The sequence below is a fragment of the Podarcis liolepis genome (genome assembly GCF_965112155.1).
Source record: "Podarcis liolepis genome assembly, chromosome: 4".
Taxonomy (NCBI): domain Eukaryota; kingdom Metazoa; phylum Chordata; class Lepidosauria; order Squamata; family Lacertidae; genus Podarcis; species Podarcis liolepis.
The window spans coordinates 16,993,116-17,004,649 of record NC_139558.1 but is presented as its reverse complement, the minus strand read 5'-3'; positions in this window follow the sequence as shown (position 1 = coordinate 17,004,649).

The window sequence follows — 11,534 nt, the reverse complement described above, 5'->3', positions numbered from 1 at the left end:
ATAAAGAGAATTATCAAAGCATCAATTCTAGCACGCTGGGAGCCACCTAAATTATATAATTCAGTATTTGAATGATAGGTATTAGTAATTGTATTATAAATTGGACCTGTTATAATGAGGCTATTATTGGAATGTAATTGAAAATTAATAAAAATTATTATCAGAAAGTGTATATCAGGCATACTGCTTATATTATGAGAAATTTGCACTGAAATGTTGATTGATATATTGAGGACTTGTTTTAAAAAATCACAAACTGATGCAGAAATGTGGAGAACTCCAGGTAACTTACAAAACAGAAATCACATAAAACTTGGATTTGTGCTATTTTCTTCAAACACCTACAGGAAATGGGGGAAACCAAAAGATAGACCAATACAGGGGGGCCTGCTACCTTTCCTCTCCTTCTGATACAGAAATGGCTATAGATGTAGCAGTAATCTTGGATGGCAGTCAGCCTCTGATGTAAGAACTGCTTTTTGTATGCAATAAAAATTTTGCCTCCACCTTTTAATGAAATTGAGCCAACTGTTATGCTTCAGGCAGCATTGGCAAGCATGGCTGTATTCACTTAAGACAGCCAGGTCTTTCCCAGCAATTTTCAGACACAGCAGCAACCTACCCTCTTACCTGGCAGCGGACTGTCCTTCCTTGGAGGTTTTTAAGCAGAGGTTGGATGGTCATCAGCTATGGATACTTTACTTGAGATTCTTGCATTGCAGAGGGTGGACTAAATGACCCTCAGAGTCGCTCTCAACTCTACAGTTCTATGATTCTATTATTCTAGAGTCATTATATGTGATTCTGCTAGCAATACTGTTTGAGCGTACAAATGTTTCAGGATAGACATACTGCTTCATTTCCAATGGATGCACATGCCATAGCTTTCTGCTGAAGTCCTTTTGTATTCCAAGTGTTCCAAGTTGTTGCTTGCTTGTTTTGGTTTTGTTCCATTCTCAATGCACAGTGGTGAAAGAGTACCCCTCCAGATGGCAATAATACAACAGCACTGCGGAAGCAATGTATAAGCCAGTGTAAACCCTTCTCTAATGCATTATTGCATCAGTGACATGTTGCAGAATACACTTGAAAAGAAAAAACAACAACAGCACCAGTTTGGAGCAGTCCATAGTCTCCCAACCCTACCATTGATAGCACTAAATTAAGAGCGATTAGGGTTAACCAGTTAAGACTGTTGCAAATTAGACATGCAATTAATATAGTTATGGTCTATTTTTGAACCCATCTATTTTGTGTGGTTGCTTCGTTCTAGGGCATTTCCTCTTCATTTATGAGAGCAAAAGCTTGTGTCACAATAGTGCACATAGTCAGGCCAGCTGTATGCCTTGATTTACAGACAGTGTTGGATATAAAAATAGATTTATACAACTGCAGTCAATAGAAAGAATGAGCTTTACTTTATTGAGCTGTGTTGAGCCACTGTTAATATCTTTGTTTATACATGTCAGCACTAAGAAGAGACAGTTGACTGCAGAGAAGTAGCTACTGTTTGCAGCCTAAGATTATGGGTGCTTTCAAATGCCCACCATCTCAGGTTGCAAACAAAGTTCACCTGGGAAAGCTCCTGGGCTGCAGGGAGCTGAATGTTACTGGGGAAGCACAGTAATCTCCTGCCAGCAGTTCAAGGCACCCTGCACACATTCAGTACCTTGGAGAGCTCCTAGGTTCCTATTGTGTCGCTAGATGAATTCTGTTGCAGAGATTGTGGGGGAACAATCACCAGCAGCTACATGCATAAAAGAATTCGCAAGTGGGGGCTATTCTTGCTGTAAATGCTCCTAGCCACTGACTCCTGTAGCTAGGATACTATTAGGAGTCATTCAGAGTAGAGAAAGGGGATATCTGGAATGAAGAATCAGTCTCTGTAGTGACTTGGTTATCCTGTGTTGATCTCAGATTCCTCTCTGTTTGAAGATTGGAGTATTATATAAGCTCTTTAAAGCTAAGATAAAAACCTTGACATTTTTAGTTAGATTCAGCCTTGTAAAACCACTGTGAAAATTTATCAATACAGGCATAAAATCAATTTCCTTACGCATTCCCATGGTGATGTATGGCCTTATGGAAAAACATTTCTAATTACATTTTTAGTTGCCTTCCACGAAATATTTCTTGCCCAGAGCAAAATGGATTTTATTTTATTTTTTTCCAAATGTAGTTAAAATTAAAATTAATGACAAATGTAGCATTGCTTTAATAATTATATTTATGTATTGGATCCCTTCCTTTTAAAAATAAAAAGGATGGCTAAATATGTATACAGCATCTTCAAACTTCACTGTTGGGGTGGCGGAGGGAGCATTTAGATTATTATCAACAGTTCCAGTCAGGAGCTCATTTGTCCCATAATCTAGATTATTATCAACAGCTCCAGTCATTTTCTATTTTTCCTGGAATGGAAATCAATTCAGCAGATATAATCAGTATTCACCGTTGTTCTTGCTTTTGTAGAATCCTAAAATTATAGAGTTGGAAGAGACCACAAGGGTCATTTGGTTCAACCCCTATAATTCTATGATTCTATGAAAGTAACAACAGTGAATACCTATCAGTCTGTGAACAATGTGTTGTTGTTGATGTGCATCTCACTTGAGAGACAATGGAGTGTGCCTCCAAGGGTGAGATCAAACTGCTGTGTTAGCAGCAATGAAATGACCTCCCCAGGGCACAAGCCTGGGCAGTTTATGTGGAGGACCTGGGCTGCCCAGATGATAAGACCTCACTATCAGCCTTGCTGATGTGGTCCAAAAGAAAGAAGATCAATACATTTGGCACCAGCTTGACCTCAGGAGTTGCCAAAAGGAGGCATACAAGGCACCACACAACTGTCTTAGAGACTTCTGATTTGTTTCGCGTTTGCTCCTTAGGCTTTTCTTTTATGGAAAATATTCTGCAAGGTAGAAGAGATTTAGAATAAGCGTTTTCTTTCTCCTAGATGGGCTACCTTCCTAGGCTGATGAGCCCCATCTGCCCCTCACTTCTCTCTACAGTACGTGCAGAAACTGCCTTCTTCACCATTGGACCCACAACTGGTCACATGCAGGGGACATCCTAACTAACGGAGGGATTAAGACTCATTGGCTACCCTCACCTGGTTTAGCCAGCCAGTTGAAGCCAGTCAAAGCCACAGGGGAGAGCTGAGTGCATGATAGGGATCAAAAGAGGACAACCTACCCCAGAAGGAGAACTATATGAACTCTACCTGAGGTACTACCACTTTCCTAGAACCTCATACATCCCAAACAATGTGTAATTGATTACCCACTTGCATTGAAATCTCATTATGACACCATAATTATGTAATTAATTACATACATCATTTCAGCACAGTGGACAGCCAGACAAATAACATAGTTTTGGGTGGAAGTCAAACCGCAGTAGAACAGGCACAGTGCTGCATGTATCAGTGAACCTCAGCCAATACATTTTCTAACTGTTTTCATGTTGGAAAGCAGTGATGAATATGAGCTTTGCAGAGGAGGGGAGACTTATTGCACATATGGGAGGAGAGCAAGATGTGTGGTACACTTTCCTTTAAAGTTTTTTTTTTCATGATATTGCATTGTGGTGTGTCTACTTTTGCCTGCTTAGTGCTCAGAAAGCCACTTCAGTAGAGTTGGAAGAGATCACTGCAGCAGACAGGGCAAGGCATACTGTACATCACTCACCAAAAGCTAGCAACGAAGCTCATGGGGTGGAATTCAGCATTAACTAGTTATGAATGTCCTGTCTGCACAAGCATTTCCACTTGTGAGACAGAATGATCTCCACTCAGTTATATGGGTTCCCTGACCACCCCCAATTCAATTTGGGTGGGCCCAGGGGGAGGATAGGGAAAGCCCTGTTGCACAAGGAGAAGAATTTATGCAGCGATTCTGCTGATGGGACTCCTTAGGCAATTCTCCCCCACAGAATGGTAGCCATGTTAGTGTGTTGCAGCAAAACAAAATAATAATGAAAGGCTTAGAAAAATGGGTAAGGGCTTGTCCAGTTGACCTGTGTTATAGAGAGAGGGAAAGAGGTGAGAGGAGCGGAGAGGAGAGGAGAGGGAGGAAGGGAGGGAGAGAGACTCTCTAGCTGAAGGTTTACAACATAAGCCCTGTTCCATGCCCAATAAGCATGGGATGCCTTTTCCTGGTGGTGCTATGCCCAGTATCTTCTCTATGTGATGGGCTCAAGGGGAAAAGCTGTCCCATGAGCCCTTGCTGCAGAGAAGAGAGGAAAGCCTATATAAGGCTGCTTCCCCTGGAGCCCATAGCCATTTTGCTTTGAGAGCTTCCCACCCACCCGCCCTCAGCTTAGAGCCTTCACTGAGCAATTTTGGGTCAGTGGTTGACAGGGCCAGAAATGATTTTTTCCCCTCTCAACTTGATTGGCACCTGGTTGGGTTTTTTTCTTCCTATCCCACAGTGAAATTATGGCTTTCCTTTGTTAGGCGGAAGAATATTGTTTGTATGAGGGCAGAAAGGGCATTGGACAGGATCAACAAAGTATGGGGAGGGCGTAAGGGGCCTGAGGGGAGGATTGACCAAGACAAACCCAAGCATGGGTTCGGTATCTGCCTGGTTGGAATCTGCACCCTGATCCTCCAGTGAGACCTTGCTTGCTTGGCTTGCACCATGGCAAGGTTCAACATGGGCCAACTCCCTCTGTGCAGGTTTGGAGCAGTCCAAACCCAGTGGATCCATTCTATCAACATGGGGCTTGTGGAATGAAGAACTGATCCTGGAACCCAATGCCATGCCAATCCTTGCCCTGCCTGCTGCTGTCAATAAAGATTTAGTCTGATTTCATCCCATCACCGTTGTACAGTCTGGTTATTTTGCTGCTCTCGTGGGTCACATAATGCGCCTGCCTGGGCAAAAAGACACGGCACAACAGGAAATTGAATTGGGAGGGAGGAGGAAATAAGCAAACTCAATTTTAGTTAAGAGCTCTTATAATAATAACCAGCTGAGGTGGGACAGTTCAAAAACAGGAGCCAACAATGTTTGTCTTTTAGCTGTGCTGATGGAGTGGCCTTGCTTCCATTCTTTTATCTCCTCTTTTGCAGCCTGATACAATAGCTGCTGCCAGGTGACGGTGGAAAAAGGAAGACGCTGTCCTTCTTAGCAGAGCTGGTAGTGGCCTTGCATCCCTTCTCCTTTCTCCCCTATTACAGCTTGATATAGTGGCTGCAGCTTATATATTATAAATCATATGGAGTCAAGGTTGAATGCTGCAGTGTCCCAAGTTTACAGATGACACAAGATTGTTTACGATGGTGCAATTCCAAGTAGAGTGGAAGAAGCTCTAAAAGGCCCGCTCCAAAGTGGATGAATGCAGTTTCTAATACAATATCATTTGGCACTGTGTTGTCAGAAGTGCACACTGGGACCAAAAATGCTAACTTCACTAAACTGGCTGCTGTGATTACCTCAGAAAGAGATATTGTGGTCAGAGCAAAAAGCTCAACGAAAGCATGAACTCAATGTACGGTGGGAGTGAAAAGGGAAAAACAAAAATCAATTGCCAGGAAAGTGGTGGAAAGTAAAACAGCAGTTCTGCTATACTGTATAAATCTACGGTGTGCACACGCTTAGAATGCCATGTACAGTTTGAGTCACCGCATTTCAAAAAAGAAAAAAGGGTATACAATTATTAATGGGTTAGGGCAGCTTTCCTTGAGGAAAAAATTGAAGTGATTTGGCCCAGTAAGTATGCTGAAGGTGAAAAGGAAAACAACCTATATCATTAGGTTGTGCACCCAGGGAATTTTATTTAGTTATATATTTTAAAGCCGAAAATTTACTGAATATGTAATAATAAAAAACATTATTTTTATTCATCAAACTAAAGAAACCAAAACTTAAAGTTACCGTATTTTTTGCTCTATAAGACTCACTTTTCCCCTCATAAAAAGTAAGGGGAAATGTGTGTGCGTCTTATGGAGCGAATGCAAGCTGCACAGCTATCCCAGAAGCCAGAACAGCAAGGGGGACTGCTGCTTTCACTGCACAGCGATCCCTCTTGCTGTTCTGGCTTCTGAGATTCAGAATTTTTTTTTCTTGTTTTCCTCCTCCAAAAACTAGGTGCGTCTTGTGGTCTGGTGCATCTTATAGAGCGAAAAATACGGTACATTTTAAAATTAATAACAATACAGTGGTACCTCGGGTTAAGTACTTAATTCGTTCCGGAGGTCCGTACTTAACCTGAAACGGTTCTTAACCTGAAGCACCACTTTAGCTAATGGGGCCTCCTGCTGCTGCCGTGCCACCAGAGCCCGATTTCTGTTCTTATCCTGAAGCAAAGTTCTTAACCTGAAGCACTATTTCTGGCTTAGTGGAGTGTGTAACCTGAAGTGTATGTAACCTGAGGTAACACTGTACTTAAATACAAACTTTTTAAAAAGAGACACAAAATATCTTCTTTTCTTCTTCTTTTTTGGCCACTTTTCAGACTTTAGGATATTTATGAGTACACTTGGTATACCATGTAAGTACACCTATGTGGGGAAGGAGGCTAAAGCTGGTTGTTGCAGCCATAAAGATGCAGTGGCACCTCCCCATTTTTGAGAATATAAAGCCCAGGTGTAACCCAGATCTCTACCACACCTTAAATGAACAACACAGGTTCCTGTTTGGAGAGCAAAAGTAAAAAATAAAAATAAATAATATTACATTCTTTATATTAGTAAAACAAGAATTCAAATTTCTGGAATAGCTAGACTAGTTTCCTGGTGAGGTGACAGCCTAAGTAATGGCCCAATAAGGGAACAAATGAAGTGGATCTGTGCCAGACAGCAAATGGGTGTCTGGTAGTTGGAAAGAAAAAGGCCAGAATTGAGAGGGGAGAGTTGAGTGATATGAACTTGAAGCTGGAAGGTGAAAAGTAGTAAAGCTGGGAGGCCAGCGAGGCAGAATGATGCTTGATTACTGTTTTGAATCCAAGGCAACAGCTATGGGAGAAGAAAGACCCTTTTCAGGTGTTAATGCTGTTAATGCTGTGAACCCCTCCATTGAAGGCTCAGGTTGCATATATGTGGAAACAAAGCATATATCATAAAGACACCTTGCCATGTCAAAGGAACCATGAACCTGTCATTGAATTCTACTCAATATTGATCCAGAGTAGATTCCAATGAAGTAAAATGGAGTAAAAACTTAAACACATTGCAGGATTCCCCAAAAATAGACCACAGGCATTTAATCCAGCAGAGCTTAACTGTTACTGAAGGCAAATGACCAAAATGGTCACAAATCCCATACTTTCAGGATTGGACTGTCTATAAGAAATCCAGTTGCAGCAGACTTAAGTTGAACTTACAATAACTTATAATAAGTCTAAGCCTTAACAGTAAACATATTATGTACAGAACCCCACACCAGAAGGAAAAGAGATAGAAAGAGGAAATTAAACCCAGGCTCCATCTGGCCTTACTTTTAGTCAGCATGACCTTGGCAGAAGAGATAAGAGAACCAGTTTAATCCAGCTGTACAGTGGTACCTCGGGTTAAGAACTTAATTCATTCTGGAGGTCCGTTCTTAACCTGAAACTGTTCTTAACCTGAAGTACCACTTTAGCTAATGGGGCCTCCCGCTGCCGCTGCACCGCTGCCACATGATTTCTGTTCTCATCCTGAAGCAAAGTTCTTAACCCGAGGTACTTCTTCTGGGTTAGCGGAGTCTGTACCCTGAAGCGTCTGTAACCTGAGGTACCACTGTACTCAGCTTCTCTGAAGGAATAACCCAAACATCATGAACCTTCTGCTTGTTTCTTTCACACAGAGAAGCTTCCAGGACCCTCTTGAATTAATTAGAATAGGAAAGATCTTTACACATCAGACCCATACTTTCTGCACTAAGGAATGCAAACTGACAGAACCCTGGGTAAGGTCCTGGAACCCCTGGCATTTCATACCACTTGGAAACTGTGGTGGCTTGCAATAGTATTTTTTCGTGTGTGTGTGTGTGTTTTTTTTAAAAAAGAAAACAAAATCTCAGGGCAGCAGAGCAGCAGAGAGGAAATTCCAAAGCCTTTGGAGAAACTAGAGAATTCTGAAACTATGTTATCCACGTTAAGGCTCAGACAAGGTGGACTGCTGTTGTGGACTGCAACTGCTCGATTCCCTAAATATTGACCATGCTGGTTGAGGCTGATGGGAAACTGTATTCCACAACATCTGAAGGCATCATGTTGGCTACCCCTGCCCTAGCTTTACGCTTAATACTGCAGTCTTTAAGTAAACTTTGAGCTTCTTTGTTTTATTTATTTTTTATTTTAAAATAATTTTTATTAATTTTCCAACATACATTAATAATATCCAATCTAAATTTGTCACATATTTTCTCTTTTAGACTTCCTTCAGCCTCTCTGACAATCATCCATTATTCAATTTTTTAATTACGCATTTCCTAATTTTATATTGCATTTTATATACCCTCTCCCCTTTTATTTTTCTTCTATACAATATTCCTTTAACATTCACAGAGCTTCTTGAAATCCAACTAGCGTTATTTGCTCATACATATGCATTTCAGATAGTCTGTAAACTTTCCCCAATCTTCGATGAACTTGTGGTCTCGTAGATATCTAATCTTCCCTGTTAACTTGTCCAATTCTGAATAGTCCATAGTTTCATTCTCCATTCTTCTAACGTCGGCAGTTGTTCCTGTTTCCATTTTTGGGCCAATAATATTCTCGCTGCTGTTACTGCGTATTGGAAAAGTTTACAATCTTTTTATTTATTTCATTTCCTACTATTCCTAAAAGAAAAGCCTCTGGTTTCTTAGCAAATGTATATTTCAACATCTTTTTCAACTCATTATATATCAATTCCCAGAAACCTTTCACCTTCTTACATTCCGAGCTTTTTTGTTTTAACCTCTAATCTGTGCTGTCATTGGTGAGATTCTGATTTCATCTTGCCTAATGAATTGTCATCAAGTGTTCTTCTGGCTTCTGTTCAGGGCTCTGCAAGATATGATGCAAAATAGGAAGTAATGCATTTTTCACAAATAGATTTTTAATGGAACACTTTTTTGCAGTGGGGGGCGGACTAATATTGAGGTAAGAGGTTTGTATTCACCTGGATCCTGTTTACAATGTCAGGTGAAAACTTTGAAGTTATAGACATTCGTGCATAGGGGGGATTTGTGATATCTTATATGACTAGGTAACACTTTAATTTCAATATTTGCTATCTGATTTCAATTATATGCTGTAGATTTGGAGATTTCTATACGCAAAGGCTTACTGACAACATCAGCTGATAGCTATTCTCACTTGTCAAAAGAGCAAATTGAATGTTAGAAAGTCTCAGGAAAGGGGGAGAGTGTACACAAGAAAATAATAATGCATCTACATAAATCTATGGCATCCTCCATTTTTGTGTACACTTTGGGGAACTTTGCCTCAAAAAGCTGAAAAAAATCCCATAAAATGTCAATGTGTATGCAATCTTTATACACACACACACACACACACACACACACCCTTTTGCTAGGCATCCGAATGAAAGAACACCTGATCATATTAACAGGAATCAGCTTTAAAATACTTTTATTACTGGATCTGGAGCTCTTTGAACTGGATATTTAACAAAATTAAGTTAACAGCTGCATCACACCCTTCATAAAAAAGAAACCACTACAAAAGCTATGTGAGCAAGTCTCTCCCTGATACAATTTGCAAGGGGTCGCTCTTCTTTTTAATATAAGGAAATGTTCAAAGTGGTCTCCCCGCCTCCCCATGGGGTGTGTGCCCTTTTTTTACCACCTGAGCATCTTTCAGCTCATTGTGCTCTATGTGTAGACCCAGCCTAAGTCCTGGTCTGGTAGGGATGTAATAAGGCATTTTGTTCTGTTCTGTTCTGTCATTTTTGTTTTATGCAGCACTGTTTCTGTTCTGCTGCAGTTTGGTTTCCATTGAAAAACTAAAATTATTCATCTTACTCTTCGTAGTGTAAGAATTATATGTAATTAATTAAGTTATTGCTCTCTTATTTGCCACCATTCATTTCACTGCAAAGGCTTTTCATTTTAGTGTGTGTGTGTGATCTATTTCAATTGTGGACTGAAAAAAATCTACTGTCCTGTGGACTGAATTAGGCTAGCAAAGCATCCCCATTTGCCCTGCAATCCTGTTTCAGCCAAGCCATGCCCATCTAGGCTGCACATGGCTTCATGTATGATCTCAGTTGTGGAACAGGTAAAGATTCAACTGTGCCTAATGGTGGTTTGCAGGCGCCACCACTTTGCCAAGCTCTGATGATCAATTGATTAAAAAGATCTTGCGGAGCGCTATGTGCAGCACTTTGCATGCCAAGGCACCCGAGCCCCAAAGCTCCCAGAAACACAATAAATCACACTGATGCAGAATATTTGGCTCATGGGTTCAAAAAGGCCACAACTTTATTGGTTACAAAATGTGAGCAGTTTGGCTTAGGCACTGGGGTGAAGCCCAGCTATGTATTCACTCCTGCACCTTTGCAGGGTGTTCGGAAGGGTAAACCACCAACAGGGGGTGCCCTATAACGTACGTCAGATAGTGGCACCCCATGGAGTTCCCGTAGGGGCTGTGACATGGCCCTAGACCACGCCTGGGCTTCAGACAGTATTCACACCCCAGATCCTTTACTGAGGAGGGGCAGGCGAGGCCACAACCTCCCCTCCGACAACACAAATGCTTACCCAGTGCCTAACCTCACAGAAAGTTGTGACCGTTGCTAAAACCAAATGGCTGGTGCCAATTTGCCAAGTGGAAAAATTCCTACCCAGCCACCGAACAACTGTCATAGCAAGGTCCTATCAGAGAAACGCCTGAAAAACAGGTAGGAGGGTAGGGTGATCTGAAGCAAAAGGAAAGAAGAGTGAGCCAGCCGCTCTCAGGAAAATTAAATGGCCCGTGGCCACGCCCTCCCTGGCAGCTGATTGGCTGGGGCTATCCCCAGAACAGATGGCGCAGGCCGGCAGTGATACAGAAGAGGAAGGCAAGTACCTACCCTACGTCAGAAGGCTGTTGAGGCTCGGCTGGCTAGCTGCAACACCATCCACCGGAAAGGGGTGAACAGGCTTGCAAGACCCGATGATCAGGTAATTGTCAGCACTTGGGCTATGTTTTGGCCCACACAGTTTGATTTCAAAGAATTTGTCTGAAATCAAACTGTTTGGAATGACTGTGATATAAAGTGATTGACAGCTTGGTTGGACCAGGGCCAGTTTTAGCAGATGGAGTGCCGGGGTGCAAATATCTGCCCAGAGCCCCCAAATTACCATGGATAGTGGGGGGGGAGGGGTGAAGCTGTGCACTGCCAGCCATGGGGGGGGGGGTGGCACAGTTTCCATCCTAAGCCTCTCTCCTCCCGATCGCTCTCCTCCCGAGGAGGCTTGGGAGGCAAGCTACATGCCCGCCAGCCATATGGTTGACGGGGTGCAGCTGGCGGGTGTGCAGGGAAAGGGAAGGCTGCTGGCAAAGCCGCACAGCTCCCCCACTCGCTGGGGTGTCCCTGAGAGGCTGGCACCCTGGCACAATGC